The sequence below is a fragment of the Leptonychotes weddellii genome, chromosome 5, assembly GCF_054177405.1.
Source record: "Leptonychotes weddellii isolate Sample4059 chromosome 5, ASM5417740v2, whole genome shotgun sequence".
NCBI classification, from domain to species: domain Eukaryota; kingdom Metazoa; phylum Chordata; class Mammalia; order Carnivora; family Phocidae; genus Leptonychotes; species Leptonychotes weddellii.
This window is the reverse complement of record NC_138373.1, coordinates 69,700,047-69,714,915: the sequence shown is the minus strand read 5'-3', so window position 1 is coordinate 69,714,915 and position 14,869 is coordinate 69,700,047. Positions and strand designations below refer to the sequence as shown.

The window sequence follows — 14,869 nt, the reverse complement described above, 5'->3', positions numbered from 1 at the left end:
GGGGAAGAAAGCAAGACCTGAGAGAGAAACCGCCCCCCCCCCCCCCCCCCCCCCCCCCCCCGCCTCCGGGTCTGGGAAAGGGGGAGCGGGGGAGCCGCGGGTTTGTGAGCCTCCCCTCCCCTCCTCGCAGGGATCCCCGGGCAACCACACAGCTGCCCCTAACTCCGACTTAATTGGCTCTATGAGCTCCGAATTGAAAAGAGGCCAGCTCCCAAACAAAGACGCGGCCCAGCTCTGGACTTCTGGGCGAGGCCAGCCCGGCTGGGAGGAACGGAGCCTGGGACTCGGAGGGGGCGAGCCGGGAGGGTGGGCGCTCGGGAAGCGGGGCGGGGCGGGCCGGCAGGAAGTGCCCGGGGTGCTGGGCTGGAGCCTGGCTGCCCGCACCCTGACGCTCTCCTGCTGGGAGGGCCCGGAGCGCCGCCGCGCCTCCCGAAGCTCCCGCTCCCGTCGCTGCGTGCGGAGCTCGGCGGCCCGCGGGGCCGGGTAAGTGCGGGGGGCGGCGGAGCAGCTCGCGGGGCTCGGGAGGGCCGGGGCGGGGGAGGCGGCGGGAGGCGGTGGGCGGGGGGAGGCGGGGGGAGGCGGGGGGAGGCGGTGGGCGGGGGGAGGCGGGGAGAGGCGGCGGGCGGGTCGCACCCCCACGTCCCTCCCCGTGCCGCGCGGCCCGCCGTGCTGAGCCGGACCGGGCCTGGGCGGTCGGGGGCCAGCCGACTCTGGATGCGGAGTGGGGGCGGGAGGCCTCGGGTTCCTCTGGGTGCACGCGGGCGCGCACTGGGCTCTGCGGGGGTCGCAGCGTTTGTGTCCCTAATTATACTCTTGAGTCACGAGTCCGCCTTTCTGCGCTTATAGACTTGGGAGAGGGCTCTGGGCTTCTGGGTGTCTTGTGCCGCCCAGCGTGCTCGGTGCCTGTCTGTTTCTCGTCAAAATGTCATTTTCTTTGTCCACCTGGATTCTGGTAGCTGGCTCTTAGGCATAAGCCCGGGGTGACCGGTCCAGAGTAATCCTAGCTAGAATTGTATAGAGTTAGCAGAGTTTGCTAAATGCTGGCAGCTGGTGTGGCTTCTGTGTCCCATGGGGACACATCTGTGTATTTGTGGGGACATGGCTATGCAGGCCCCGTCACCTGTGTTTGCCTGTCCAGTCCTGCAGGTGCAGTTGGCCGGTTTGGTATGGGAAGAAGGAAGATGTGGATGGTTCTAGGGTGTATTTTCCCAGTGGTATGTTCAGTATTGACAAGCGTGAACTGGCTGAAAATATGAAAGGAAGGAGGGGTCAGTCAGGTTGGACAGGAGAGCATCTCACCTTGGGTCTAAATTGCTACAGATCTCTCCAGCATGTGGGCACACAGTATGAGGCAGGGATAGCAAGAAGAGAAGAGGCAGCTTCTGGAAACCCTCCTTAGTACACTCCAGGGCATAAGATGTAGGTGGAAGGGAGAGAGGGAATGAGTGTGGTATTAAACCAGGGTGGATACTCTGTGTTTAATCTGTGAGCAGCTTGATGATAGCTACCTTTGGAATCTGGAGCCCTGGGTTTGAATCATAAATTCAGTGGTTGTTACTATGTTACTAGTGATGTTCCCTGCACAGGTCTCTCAGTGGCTCAGTTGCTTGTGTGCAAAATGCGATTTAGAACTGCTGTCCTGGGACGCCTGGGTGGCTCAGCCATTAAGCGTCTGCCTTCGGCTCAGGTCATGATCCCAGGGTCCTGGGATCGAGCCCCACATCGGGCTCCCTGCTCAGCGGAGGGCCTGCTTCTCCCTCTCCCACTCCCCCTGCTTGTGTTCCTTCTCTCGCTGTGTCTCTCTGTGTCAAATAAATAAATAAAATCTTAAAAAAAAAAAGAACTGCTGTCCTGCCTACCTCAGGAGGTACTGGAGGCTCAAATTGGCTAATGCCTGGGAAAGTGCTGGGACAGCCTTAGGCTCGGAGGGCGAAGGGCAAATGCTGGGCACATGGGGTGGAGTCTGAGGCTTGGGGAACACTTTGAGGGCCTGGAGCTATTTGGCTGGGGTTAGTAAAGGGAGCCATTTGCATACTGCTTCCCATGATAGTCAGCAGGAGCATGTGCCTAGAGCCCAGCTTTGGACTCTTGGTGTGTTTGATCTGTACAGACCTTGCGGTGCTGGAGGTTTTGTATGAAAGCCTTCTACAGCCCAGGAGGAAAACTGGCTTGGCTGGCCTTTAAGTTGTGTAACCCTAGAGCAGCTTGACTTTGCAGGGAGCCTTCTTCTGGGTGAGCCGCCATCTTGCTTTTATCTTCATGCCCCCAACAGAAGCAGTAAAGAGCCCTTTCCACAGTTTGAAGCCAGGGACATAAGAGAGGAGGGAGTTTTCCCAAGCAACGTCATGGGTATGGGATGGCAACTGCATGGTGCTGTCTTCTGGGGTACAGAGCCAGACTCAAACCGGCTGAGGAGGGCTGAGAGGGCACTAAGAGTCATGACAGGCGGCCCTGAACGCCAGGGCGGGTGTGGGGTTTTGTGGGCACTTAGATATCCCCCGTTACAGAGCCTTATTTGCGTGTAGCAGCTGTGTAGTCAACACTGCGAAAGGTAAGAGCCCTGGCCAGGGGGCCTGGAAACCCAGGGTCAAGTCCTGGCTCGGCTCTCAACTTGTGTGTCCTGGGGAACATCACTTCACCTCTTTGGGTCAGCTTCCTCACTGGTCAAAATCAGGGCATCTGTCCAACCAGTTGTTCTGCCCTCCACTCAGGTTTTACTGCCTCAGAGAGGCCTTTCTTCGATCCCCCATCTAAAGTAGCTTCCTCCTGGGCCACAAGCACATTGCCCTGATCTGATTCTTTCATAGCACTTACCATCGTCTGAACTTAGCTCTGCTATCTCCAGCCATACTGGAAGATTCTGGAAAGCAGGGCCCTCCCCCGGTCCTCCTACCTGCTGGCTCACCAGCCCCTGGAACATAGTAGGTACTCAGAAAAGGTTGTGTCGGTGATCGAGCGAATAACTTAATAAGCAGGGAATGGTGGCATGCTTTTCAAATTGTGCTCCTAGGAGCTTTTGAGGGAGGAGCAAGCCCCATAAGCAGGGCCATGGGTCCCTCACTCCAACAGCTGGGGGTTAATCTGAGTTATGGGCTGGCGTCCAGCTAGGATTTCCTTTGAAGAAAGGGCCCTCCCACTAAGATAAAACTGGAAAACCATTGTATCAGAAGACGCCAAGGGGCCTTTTCAAGTCCAAGTTGAAATAATAGTCCTGCAGCTGGAAATAGTGCAGGCTCAGCCCTCAAGGAGGACCAACGGCAGTGATTCAGACACATCCCACAGATCACTTCTGCTTGGCCAGGGAAGTCATCATAGGGTTGTTTTTTTGCAACCGGTTTAATTTCCTGAATTTTTGGACAAGGTTAATATGAAGATGATTTTGCACACAGTCCAGCAACCAGAGGTCCGTGGGAACTCCGAACTATGTGTGAGATGAGCAGGAGGGGACACTGACTATCTGCAAAGCGGATAAGCCACACTCTGATTGAGAGCTGCCTGTTCAGGGTGACCATGTCTGTCATCATCCTCCCGCGGGTATGTTTCCAGGCGGACTGTCCAGATGTGCCTCCTGCCCAGTAGATGTCACCTCAGCATGCTTTATTCTTGAGTAGTTGGCAGTGGGAAGGAGCCCTCTCTCTGAGCCATTCCTGAGCCTAGAAGACAGCGACGTGATGGCATCCCCTGACCCGCATTTACAGCAGCCTTGTCAGCCCCGAGGTCGTCTCTTCCTGTAAATCCGTTTGCAGGAGGCATTGTGGCTCCCATATCAGCACTGTGTGCCCAGGTTTTTGGCACAGAATCCATGTTGACCACCACCTTTGTTAAACCCCATAGGAGTTAGTATAAGACATGTATACTCTAATATAGTTATATAAAACATAATATTATATATATGTAATTATGTAAGATACAGTAATGTTGTATAGTATATAATAGTAATATATAACAACATGCTAAATATTATATGCTATTAATATATAAATACATATTATATAATTACATATTATAGTATATACTGTTAGTATTATATACTATATATACTATTACTATTATATATTATTTACAGTACTATATATTATTATATACTGTATATTACTTTTATTTATTATTTATATTACTATATACAATTATTATATAGTACATAATAGTAATATATAGTATCTAACAGTGTGTGTGTATATATATATATATATATAGTATGTACTAAGAGTATATAACATGTAATGGTAATATTATATATTAATAGCACACCCCTTAATGGAGAAGGAGGTTCAGTTGTTTCATTGAGTTGTTTTGGGGGGGTGGCTGAGGGGGGAGACTATGGAAAGAAGTGAAAAGGAGAGAGGGAACACAGACACCCCTGGTAATTCCTGCGAACCATTGACCTTGCTTCTTGTAGCAGTCCCTGCCCTGGCTGACCCCCGTGGGCTCCGGGGTTCATGAGATTTGTGCTTAGAAGGGGATGCACTGCAGAGTTGAAGGGGAGGGCCGATCAATATGCACATATTCACCCAGAGCCTCCTCTGAGCCTCCAGGCCTCAGAATACCTAAAGATCTGGCCCCTGACCTCAAGCATCTAGTTGTGAGGAGATTAAAGTCACTCCCAGGAAGAGAGGAGAAAACAGCTGAGGGTACACTGCTGGGGTGGCGCTCACCTGAGCCGTAGCTGGAGCTCAGGAAACGAAAGGAAAACCGGTGCGGTGGGACTTGTGGGGGAAGGGCAGAGAGCCCAGCTCCAGGTCAGGCACTCCAGCCTGGAATCGGGGCCCTGCCCCTTCCTTCTGGGTGGCCCTCCGTGTGTTATGTGACCTCACTGAGTTTCAGTTCCTCTTCTGCCAACCAAAGAAAGGACTTCTACTTCCCGGCTGGCCTGGGTACCAATGGATGGCAGAGTTAAGTCCAGAGAGCCCAAATCCGGAGTGGGGCACAGAGCGCCCAGGTGTGGGCTGACCAAGGTGAGCACTCTGGATGAGGGTTTGCTTAACAAGTGGGGCCTGCCAGGTGGTGACTGCTGCACCACGCGTCCCAGCCCTGATCTTGCGTGCCAGTCATTGGGGGGGTATGCCCGGGGCCAGCCAACCACCCCTTTTCTCCTCTGGCTGTCTTTCCCCCTGGGCCGTTCTGCTCCCCACACAACTGGGGGCAGGATGCGGCTGGACTTAAGCAGCTCCCTCCCACCTCACTGCCCTGTGTACGCATCAGCCCTTCTTAAAGGCTTAAGGGGTTTTACTGCTAAATGCCAAGAATTCAAGAATTGAGGCTGTTACAGAGGTTCAGGAAATGTTAAAGGAAATTGCTCTGATGGTCCCTGATCTGTTTTGAAGTAGTTAAGTTTTGAACTAAAGTAGAGTTCCCTGACCCTCTTTGATGGCAGACAGCAGGGGAGAACCCCGCAGTGGTTCTCACCTGTGTCCTGACCTCCGGATTCTTCTTCTTATTATTATTTGAACAGGGATCTCGTGTTTTGAAAGATCTTTGTCAGCCACACTTCAGTGTAAATGAAAATTTGTTTCTCCATTGGAAACAATTAATCAAAGACCATAAAAGTGGTAGTGATTTCACTACCCAGTGTCTACTTCTCCCCTTTCTATCATTTACATTTTTAAAAGATCAGTTTAGGGACATCTGGGTGGCTCAGTCAGTTAAGTGTCTGCCTTTGGCTCAGGTCATGATCCCAGGGTCCTGGGATTGAGCCCTGCATAAGGTCCCTGCTCAGTGGGAAGCCTGCTTCTCCCTCTCCCACTCCTCCTGCTTGTGTTCCCTCTCTTGCTGTGTCTCTCTCTGTCAAATAAATAAATAAAATCTTAAAAAAAAAAAAAGATCAGTTTAGACCATTTAACCAACAGATTCTAGTGTGTTGAAAGGCTCAGAAGAGAAAAGAACAAAGAACAGGATTGGGCTGGTGTTGTCCAGTTTGTCTGAGGTTTGGAACAGATTGCAAAATTATAAAAAGTTTTCCATTATCCTGTTCGATCATGTAGGTATGGTAACTAGCCTCTGAAGCTTTTTTTGACAGGCAAAGGCCCATGTTTCTCTAAGTGCTCGTGAAAAGTTGTAAAGACATTTCTCTCTCAGACCCTCCTTCTGCAGACAAGTACTACGGTTCTGACCCTTGGAAAACAATGTCCTGTACTATGTCTTCAGGGTTATATTCCTCACCACTGCGTGAGGATAGAAATTTACGTTTATTGACTTTTTATCCTTGGCAACTAGCACCAAGCTGGGCAAACAGTGGGAGTTCAGTCAGTGTCCACAGAATAGGTATTTCAGGAGGGAGCTTATCAGCCATCAATGAGATTGTGCCTCAGGGAGAAGTACCTCAATGAGGGCTGGCTACATAATTTGTCGGACCTGGTGCAACATGAAATTGTGGACCCCTGGCTCAAAAGGCAGGAAAAAGTGTCATTAAAAGTACTAAAATGTAAAAGCCTTTTCCTGTCTTCCATGGTCTCTTTCCTAACTTGTCACGGTGGGTTTTATTTGCTCCTCAATGGCATTCTAAGAGAAATTAAAATTTTAATTTAGTTTTAATCATTAGCATGAATTTACTAATTCATCTTGATATCATGCAATGCCAGTTTTAAATGCAAGTAGGGGCACCTAGGCTGGCTCAGTTGGAAGAGTGTGCGATTCTTGATCTCAGGGTCCTAGGATTGAGCCCCACGTTAAGCATAGGGATTACTTAAATAAAACAAAATAAAATAAAAGCAAGTATATGAGCATTTAACTCATATGTAGAATCACCCAAATCACACAGTCATATGTCCTAGCTCATGTTTTGTTCTTCTCAACACTGGAAATGATACACAAAATGACCTCGATGTTTTTATTTCCCTTCTTGATACATGCACCTTCTGTCAACACACTGTCACACCCCATTTTCAGCCTAAGGGAAAGAAAGGGCTGAAAAGAAAGGCAACCATGCCCAACATGGACACGGGCTTCACTTCCCTTCTGTTCATCATTTTCAGCTTGAGGAGATGACTAATGCAGGAAGTGCCACAAATAGGGAAGGACAGGGTACCCATAGGGGTCCTTGGTTGCTGGTGTTTCTTACAATGCATCGCTTGCTTTCTGCACTTGAATCCGGCTCTGGTTCCAGCAGAGAGCCTGACCTCCCTGGGCCATCAGCACCCCCCTGCTCCATGAGAAACCGAACACCTTACCTTGTACTCGATTTGAGGCTCCTTGAGCATCACGCCTGGAGGACCCCCGGGAATTCTGTGCTCATGGGGCATCAAGGATCAAATGAGATCAGCAAGGAACAGTGGACACACACACTGTGCATTTCTGTCTGCTCACAGTCATGCCCACCGTCCCACGGGGCTTCACTTACAAAACACAGGCTCAAAGATAAAATTATTAAAAATTCCAAGATGCCAACAGCAGCACATTAAACCAAGTGCAAGGCCCTTCTCAGCACGGGGCAGTGTGAGTCTGTGCAGAGAGCCTGCTCGGGAAGCCAGCTGGGCTTCAACCCTTGACCTTCCATTTTGGTCCCATGTTTAGATGGTTCTGGTCCACTTGGGATAGAATACGTCCTTTAAACGAGCGGGCCATTCAGGTGCCCTCAGATTCCAGTTAGTTATTTAGATTTTTGGAAAATAGCAAAGGCTTCCATCTCCTTATCCAGGTCTCCATCCTTCTGCTTTAAATCATTTACATTTTTAAAAAGTCAGCTTGGATCATTTACTCACAGGTTCTAGTGTGTTTAAGAAGCTCAAAAGAAAGGAACAAAGGACAGGAGTAGAGGGGGGCATGGCCCATTTTGTCTGATGGTTGGAATGCACCAGAAAGCAAAAAGCTTCTAGGAGTTCTTACGTCTGTTCAAAGACATTGGCTAGCTTGTTCTAGGCATGACCATTTTTATACCGAAACCAAGCAGATGGTTTGGGATGGGGAAGGGTGTGACTTAGTTAGCAAGGGAGAAGGTGCCCTTTAGGTGACTCCACATTTTGGGTGCTTTTTGCACACAGAGAGGCTTAGGGAAGCCGAGCCTTCCAAAAGAAATAAGTCCCTCTCTCTGTGGGGAGAGAGGTGAGGCAGGGAGACAGGAAGTTAGGACTAGAGCCAGAATGAAATACTCAGAAAGCAATTAACACCTTCTGATAGCTTGCTGCCGGCTGAGGGCTTTTCAGTGGGCTGGAAACCTCAAGTTCCCAGCGAGTTCTAGGAAGCAAGTACTGGTACCATGAACTGAAAAAGGAGTTCTTTCCACCTCTTTTCTTTCTTTTTTTTTTAAATATAGAAAGACCTGTTAGAAGAAGTAGTTAGAGAGAGCAGAGAGACCACATTTGTACCTTTACTCCCTTTAAGTTGGCCTACCTTCTACCTGGGTTTTAATTTATTGTCTAAGTAATGCTAATTGTAAATAGCTATTTTCATTATTAAATTTGACAGTTGCATGACATGCTATTCTCCAGGGGTCCGCAAACTGTTTTGTATGACCTGCAAGCTAAGATTATGTATTTAAAAGGTTGAAACAAACAGAAGAACAAAGAGGACTACATGGCAGAGACCATGGGGCCCGCAGAGCCTGGGAGATTTGTTAACTGGTCTTCTAACAGAAACAGTTTGCAGAGCCCCAGGCCACCCACCTGTGGTTACGGACAGCTCAAGGACCCAAAAGCACTAAACGTGGGCACAGGGGCTAGCCTGTGCTAGAGGAAGGCCTAGCCTCCAAACCACGAACCACGGTCTCTCGGGCGCCACCCTCTGAGACCCCACTTTCATTCCCCCAGGCTGTAGCCTGGGAATCAGGATTTTTACAAAGTCCTCAGGTGGTTCTGGTGTAGGTTGAAAAGCACTGCCCCGGGGTCAGTTGTTCTCAAAGTGGAGTATGGCAGAACCAACCTGAACCTGCCCAGCCAGGCAAACATCCTGTCCCACATGCATGGGGTAGAGAGCGCAGGACAGGGGTAGGCTGGCCAGGGGGCACAGCAAGGCCTCCAAGTCTTGCTTTGCAATCTAAGGCTGGAAATAACTGGAACTGTTCTACTTACAACTGAGGCCCTGGAAGGTGAAGTGAGATGCAGGAACCAGAACTTGGGATAAGAATAATACCACCAACAGCAATAATGAATCCCTCCCTTGTGAAAGTTATCCTTAACAATAATTTTAGCCTTGGGCTCTATTTCTCATTACTACATAGGTTTGTCTTTTAATTTACAGAAGGTACCCTTTTGGTAAATTCAGGGGTTTAAGCCCACCTCACAGTCGTGAATGTTGAGGCACACCTAAATTAAAGACCTTCCCCAGATCCCACAGCTAACACATGGCAGAGCTGAGATTCAAACCCAGGGAGGTCTGGCCTCAAAATTGGGGAGGGTGGGGAGGTGGGGAAGTTTGCCCATGATCAGGCATGATGTGGCATTTCAATAAATCTAAACTGGGTGAGCTTGTGGACATAGAAAGCAATTATTCCCTGCTCTCCTTATTCTTGCCCAGTGTCTCGTGCACCCTTGACAGGAGGTGAGCCCACACCATCCAAAGGTTGGATTGCTGACGTGCCATCTTAGAAAGAATTCAAGGACCAGAAGCTAAAGATTCCATTTAAGTTGTTGAGAATGTAGTTGCTACCCACAGAGCTGGCTGGGTCTTTAAATTCTTCCCTCCTCATTTTGGAAATTAGCAGCCAAAGTTGCACATAAATATTACATACCACATATTATCATCACCATCAATAATAATGAGGCATCCTTTTAGAGTTCTTCACACTTCCAAAGCACTGGAGGCTTGTTATTTCCTGATGTCCTTGAATTAATAGGCTCGGTAACAACCAGAGGCAGTGGGAGCTCAGAGATCATGGCTGTTGGCAGCACTGGGAGGCTGCAGTCTTCCCAAAGCCCAAGCACTGGGCTGAGAACCAGAATGTGCACTTGAGGGCCAGCTCTTCTCAAACTTACTCAGGGAGAAAGCAGAAATGACATCTACCTTCTGGGTGTCTCTGGCCAACATATGGGAGCAGACCAGCTCCTTCTCCATCTTCTAGTCCTGGGACATGCAGGTGACTCTCCAAACTTCAGGAACAACGTAGAGATGCTGACGGTGATGAAGTAATTAGTACGTGGTTAGAGAGCCAATGTACGCAATATCTAGACTGTTCAGATACCAAGTCCGTTTCTATAACATCCTCCCTCTGTAACTCATGGAACTAAAAGTTCTTCCTTCTTTTTTGGAAAGAATTAGGGTAACAGTGTGGGGGTTGTTGGTTAGTTGCCATGTGAGTGCATTATTTCCTTGCCCAGAAAGGTCAAATATCTTTAAAAAGACAAGAATCTGTGTGTTTGCTCTCCTGCAGGGAGAAGATTCTAATACTTTCCAAGGGGGTTTCTATGTCCCTAGAAAATATGTTTTCACAGGGCTGAGATGAGGCAACGTGGTTTATTTATCAGGGAGCTTAGCAGCTTCCACACTCCCTTCAATAAATTACATCACTTTCTGGACTTAAGACCTAAAAGATTTACATCCAAGTCCCAAAGTGAAAATTGGAATTTAAATTTGGATGCGTAAATGTTCTCTCCCTCACCCTCCTATACATAAGCACACGGTTCTGTCGGTCCATGTGGTATGGAAGAAAGCAAGCTGAACCAGGGTCTGGATACCTGGGATACCAGCTTCTAGCCCCATCTCTGCCTCCTCTGGCATCCCTGGGGTCCACAGGGGCCCTGATCCTGTGCCTAACATAAGACCTTTCTCCTGGGATTTGATAATCCAGGTCTTGTCTACAGCTACCCCAAATAGGAATCTTAACTTTTTGGTTGGGGGAATTCATAAACCTCTTTGGGGACCTGCTAACACCTACGGAACCCCAGCACATAAATAGTAACATTTTTTCATATAATTTCAGGGGCCTCCAACTTAGAACCCCTTGGAAGGAATGGTCTTTTAGGTTTACTTGCTAAGCCATGGTGTCCTTCTCCAAAGACAAGAGAGGCATTATTTTGAAAGCAAAGGAGACATTGTACAAATCCTACTCTCTGGGAAAGGAGACAAGTTTTTATGTCATTGAGGCATTTTTTTTTAATTTCCTGCTGCCTGGAAAGGATTGTCTGTGCCTTTCTGATTCCCAGTGAGCAGGTTGTGAATGTACTTAAGCACCAATTAGTGTGCAGCATAATGAAAGCTTCTTCGCGGGCACCCCTCCTTCCACCCCAGAGCATCTCTGCCAGAGCACAGAGCCTTCTGACTACCCTCTTCTCCCCGCCCCCCCCCAATGGAGGCTGCTACCACTGGCGGGGTCGGGAAGGAGCAGGCGGCACAGTCAACCAGTGCTTGACTGGCCTTCAAGGTCACTCTTTCTGGGGTCCTTAAGGGCCTTCTTATCCCCATAGGACAGAGGAGGACACTGGCTTACGTACATAGGACCGACCTGCCCAAGTTCACATAGCCAGTAAGAGTGACAGTAATTTTCCCTTCATATATGTAACAGCCCAAACTGTTCATCAGGGAACCAGGCTCACGTTCCTATTCACTCCCCAGCCCTCTCCTCCTAGCACCAGGGACGGTGGAGGGAAGAAAACCCCCCCTCCCAGCCACACTCAGGATCATGCATCAGCTGTCACACAAGGACCACCTCCCTGAAGCTCACAGGTGTCCGCTGTGGGCTCAAGCAGTGTCATTTCCCAGCCGGCTCTCAGAAACGATCAGGTCAAGTGAATAGTGGCTGCAGCTGGGGACTTGGGGAGGAAGCTGCACTGGGCAATTTGCACTCGGCTGGGGATCACACCCTGGAGGAGGGGGCAGCAGAGGGGGCCTGTACATCTGAGGACCTGGTCCCCTGCGTCAAACCTGGTGGGAGTCCTTGTTGAGTCTGAGGGGGGTGGTCGGTGTTGATTGGGGGCCCAGAGCGCCTCCCACATCCTCTAGACTGCTTCCGGGAGCCATGTCTTACACCCCTTCACCCTCAAACGCACACAACAGTGAAAGCATACCCTGGGCCCTAAGAACAGATGCCCCGTGGGGCTCCAGCTCCCGTCTAAGCCCTAACTCCAAGCTTGGGAGGCCCGCGGGGCCCAGAGCATCTCCCACTCTGTCTGGCTCACTGGGGGCTGTGGATGTTTGGAAGTCTCTCCCTCTGCTCTCAGAGTCATGGCCACCCAGCCCTCCGGCCTTCTCGAATTTCTGTCAGGCACTTACAGCTGACTGTTGGCTGGACCACCTGTGGGTGGATGGTGGGGTGACAGGGAGGACCTGCTGCTTCCATCCCAGCTCTGCACCTGAGGTGGCAGAGCAGAACCGACCAGGGAGGGCAGCGCTGGCTGGCCTCCTGCCCCAGGCCTGTCTGCAGTTGGCAGCCTTTTTGCCTCACCATGATCACGTGGCCTCAGATACGGAGGCTTAGGTGCAGCTTCCAAAGACCAGCCCAGGCCCAGTTTCCTTGCCTGTGTAGAGGGCCTGGAAAGTTGTCATGGGCAGCGTGAGCCCACATATGCTGGAAGCTGCTTTGTGGAGAAGGGAGAAGGAGCTCTATCAGTTGTCATGCCCCAGTGTCCCCAGGCCCTGGCTGAGGGTGGAGAGCAGGGCTCAGTTGTGCCAGAAGCCTGCTGGGTGGAGGTGGTCTCATCATCAGCTAGGAGCTGGGAACTAATCAGAGAAGCCTGATGCGGTGGCAGATCCTGGAAGGCAGCCCAGCTCATGAAACGGCCTGGCAGGAGCCAGACGAGGGCATGCTCCTGGGAGGCAGGCACCAGGAGCTGGGGCAGGAGGATCTCCAGACTGGAGGTGGGGGGAGGGGGGGTTAGGAAGGCTCCTCTAGAGCAGCACAGGAGGTGGATAGGAGGGTGGACCTGTATTTCAGACAAGGTTGTGTGTTTTTGAATAAGTTTCTCCATCTGTGAAATGGGGATCCTAAGAGTGCCCACCTCTTAGTTACTGTGAGAAGTACTATAATAATTATGTCATCACTATTATAATTATTATTATTCCCATCCTCTGTGCAAGCAACCAGTGAGCTAAAGCCTGGAGAGGACGGAAATAGCAAACCCCATGTCCTCGTACAGGGCTGCTGCCATTCCCCGGTGGCCTTGGGCCCACTTGCCCAGGACAGACGCCATATTGAAAAAAATGAGGTGGGGCTGTGGAAGACAATTTGGCAATTCCTCAGTAAGTTAAACATGTGACCCAACAATTCCACTCCTAGGCATTACCCAGAGGCATTGGAAACAGGTGCCCAAACAAAAACGTGTACACGAATGCTCATAGCAGCTCTATTCACTATAGCCAAAAGGTGGAAACAACCCAAATGTCAATCAACAGATGCACGGATAAGTAAAAGGTGGTCTATACATAATTCAGCTGTAACAAAGAATAAAGTACAAATCCATGCTCAAGCATGGATGAACCTTGAAGACATTATGCTAAGTGAGAGAAGCCAGACACAAAAAATCATATATTGTATGATTCCACTGATAGGAAGTATTCAGAGTAGGCAAATCCATAGAGAAGCTCCGTGGAGGTCTCTAGGAGCTGGGCGGAAGGGGAGTGAGGAGTGAGTGCTCAGTAGTTACAAGGTTTCCATTTGGGGTGATGAAAAGTTCTGAGCTAGATAGTAGTGATGGTTGTACAACATTGTAAATGCCCTTAAGGCCACTGAATTGTACACTTTAGAATGGTCACAGTGGTAAATTTTATGTTATGTGTATTTTCCCTCAGTAAAAAAAAAAAAAAAGGAAAACAGTGGGTGGAACTGGGGCCAGGTGGGGGTCAGCAGAAATGGAACTATCTATAAAATGAAGGGTCTCTCATGATCTCAGATGAGTCTATGATAAGGGATGTAGATTTCTATGATGTAGACCCCAGCAGTTATCCCCCTGCTTCTTTTCACTGGGGACAAGTATGGGGGACAATATGCAATTAAAGAATAAAAAAGCTAATGCCCACATCTTGGTCTCATAGAGTGCTAAAGCTGGGTTTCTTTGTGGTTCCAGCTTTCGGGTAAGTGGGGAAGGGGGAGACAGTGATCAGGTGGGCTTGAATGGGGGGATTCCAGGGGAGTAGCACACCCCTTCAGCCAGAGAAGCTATTATCTGTTTTATTTTTTTTTAAAGACTTTATTTATTTGACAAAGAGAGACACAGCAAGAGAGGGAACACAAGCAAGGGGAGTGGGAGAGGGAGAAGCAGGCTTCCTGCTGAGCTGGGAGCCCGATGTGTGCCTCGAACCCAGGACCTTGGGATCATGACCTGAGCTGGAAGCAGACGCCCAACGACTGAGCCACCCAGGTGCCCCGCTATTATCTGTTTTATATGTTAGGTTCTACATACAAGTTTCTTTGAAAGAATGTAGCTAGAACACCAACTTGCTCATAAAATGAGGCACAGAGAGAGACAGTGATTTGCCCAAAGTGCTGACGAGTAGTGAGGGAAATCCTGAATTAGACCCCCTGACTCCTGGGCCTTTGCTTGCCCACCCCTGCCCCGCAGCCAAACTCCATCTGCTAATGCCTCCATAAATATCATCCCTCAGTGTCAGCAGATGTTCCTAGCATCCTTTTGGCAATTCCCCTTTGTTTGGGAATCACGGGAAGGGAGGACCACCCTTAGTGCCTGTCCCCAGGAGGGAACAGGAACACACACAGTCCCCAACAAATCCCCTCATGCCAAGCTCCAGCCTTCCCTTCGGGGGTGATGACCCAGCAGCCCCCCACCCGGACAGGGGCTCAAGCACGTGTCTCCACATGGGTGATGAAAACAGCAGCTCTTTCTGGGTGGAAATCTTATATCCATTCATTCACGAAGATCGGGGAAATTATAATACAGATCCATCTCCGAGTGTGGGAAAAATTATAGACTGTATTCTTCACTATAATTAAGCTGGTTTTTAGAGGGAGCAGTAAGTATATTAGGCAATGTGTTTTTCTTTTTAAAAG

The 14,869-nt window shown here is 49.6% G+C and overlaps 1 protein-coding gene across 6 annotated transcripts in view; it reads left to right on the top strand.

Annotated features, from left to right (window-relative positions):
- Positions 1-346: 346 nt before the first annotated feature.
- Positions 347-14,869, top strand: part of TSPAN11 (tetraspanin 11) — a 69,261-nt gene continuing 54,738 nt past the window's right edge. For 5 of the 6 annotated variants that reach the window (XM_081821052.1, XM_081821051.1, XM_081821049.1 and 2 more), the window contains exon 1: positions 347-483. The gene's annotated coding sequence lies outside the window, so the exon portion shown is untranslated. Of the gene's footprint in view, positions 484-4,834; positions 4,956-14,869 lie in introns of those variants that run through there. The other variant, XM_081821048.1, reaches the window with a different exon arrangement.